The sequence below is a fragment of the Otolemur garnettii genome, unplaced genomic scaffold, assembly GCF_000181295.1.
Source record: "Otolemur garnettii isolate 467f Iridium unplaced genomic scaffold, OtoGar3 scaffold00120, whole genome shotgun sequence".
NCBI classification, from domain to species: Eukaryota; Metazoa; Chordata; class Mammalia; order Primates; family Galagidae; genus Otolemur; species Otolemur garnettii.
The window spans coordinates 2,146,605-2,148,405 of record NW_003852515.1 but is presented as its reverse complement, the minus strand read 5'-3'; the positions used below and the strand labels follow the sequence as shown (position 1 = coordinate 2,148,405).

At 51.6% G+C, this 1,801-nt stretch overlaps 1 pseudogene; it reads right to left on the bottom strand.

Moving 5' to 3' along the window:
- Positions 1–559: 559 nt before the first annotated feature.
- LOC100955471 lies at positions 560–1,126 on the bottom strand (annotated as a pseudogene).
- Between the last annotated feature and the right edge of the window lie 675 nt (positions 1,127–1,801).

The window sequence follows — 1,801 nt, the reverse complement described above, 5'->3', positions numbered from 1 at the left end:
TATGACATCGCAGCTCACAGCAACCTCCAACTCCTAGGTTCAAGCGATTCTCCTGCCTCCACTTCCCACGTAGCCAGGACTACAGGCGCCTGCCACAACGCCCAGCTATTTTTTGGTTGCAGAAGTCATTGTTTTTTGGCAGGCGCAGGCTGGATTCGAACCTGCCAGCTCAGGCATATGTGGCTGGTGCCTTAGCCACTTGAGCCACAGGTGCCGAGCCTTTATTATTTATTTATTATTTTTTTTAAGACATTATCTCACTATGTTGCCCTGGCTAGAGTGCTATAGCATCACAGCTCACAGCAACCTCAAAGTCGTGGGCTTAAGTGATTCTCTTGCCTCAGCCTCCCAAGTAGCTGGGACTACAGGTGCCAGCCACGATGCCCGGCTATTTTCTAGTTGCAGCCGTGGTTGTTTGGAGGGCCCGGGCTGGATTTGAACCTGCCAGCTCAGGTGTATGTGGCTGGTGCCTTAGCCACTTGAGCCACAGGCCCAGAGCCCACACTTTTTTTTTTTTTTTTGCATCCAAAATCTTTTAATAAAACAGTAGGTTGCAGTGTTAGTTTTTGTAGCCTTGGCTGGCCTGACGGCCTCTGGCACGCTCAAACTTTTGGCCCTTGGAACGGACATAGGGTTTGGTATGGCTGTGCGAGGTTCCTGGGGCCTCGCCGAAATGCCGGTACACCTCCCGGCCCTTGCGAGGACCAGAAAAAGCAGGACAGTGCCACGGCCCTTGGGGAGTCCAGGGCCAGCTGGTTGGAAGTGAGGATCTTGCCCCCTGCCTTGAGGATCCGAGTGCGGCCGGCTACTCCGGCGCAGAGCACACACCGTCAGTTTGGGCACTTCCCGACCCCGCACATCCTCTGTTACGGTCCCCACAACCACAGCAGCTTCGTTTTTCGCCAGGAGGTTTCATCTTCCGGATCATCCGGGAAAGAGACAGTGGTGGCCGATTGGTGCCACTCGTAAACAACCTCTTTGGCACAACCTGGTTAAAGGCAGAGTTGGATCGTCCGGCCAGAAACCTGTCCAGCTTGACCAACAGCCTTAGGTAAAAGTCCTGGCTCTTGGGCTCCTTGCGATAAACCTTTCAGGCCTTGCTGTGGCGAATATCGACTCCCACCATGGCGACACCCTCTCAACCAGGTCCGGAAAGAGAGAAACAAGTTGAAATGGGCGGGGAAAACCTACAGTGCTGGACGCCGTGGGCCCACAGTTTTTAAGAAAAGATTTTTTAGTCAATATTAAGGAGGAGACTAGGAGAGTAAGACCAGAATTTCAGGCTAGGATTCTCTTTGTTTGTTTGTTTTTTTGGAGACAGAGTGTCCCTCTGTCACCCTGGCTAGAGTGCAGTGACATCGTCATAGCTCACTGCCACTTCAGACTCCTGGGCTCAAGCCATCCTCCTTGGACCAATCCCTTTGAGATTCTCACTCAACGGGTCTGGGCAAAACTTCCCGGTTGGTTTCGTATGCACCCATCTCCCAAAGCCTTTTTAGCACTAATGTTCTATACGTGGGATTTTGTTACACCTTATCTCTGTTCTGGTTCTGCAGCTTAAATCCCTTGTACTTTTCTCCGCAGGTATTTTGGTATACAACAGAAAACCAGAATGCTGGGAGAATCAAAGTAGACGACAGAAACTTAGTTTTTTGTTTGTTTGTTTGTTTTTTTGAGACAGAGCCTCAAGTTGTCCCCCCTGGGTAGAGTGCCCTGGCATTACAGCTCACAGCAACCTCCAACTCCTGGGCTCAAGCGAGTCTCCTGCCTCCACCTCCCAAGTAGCTGGGACCACAGGCGC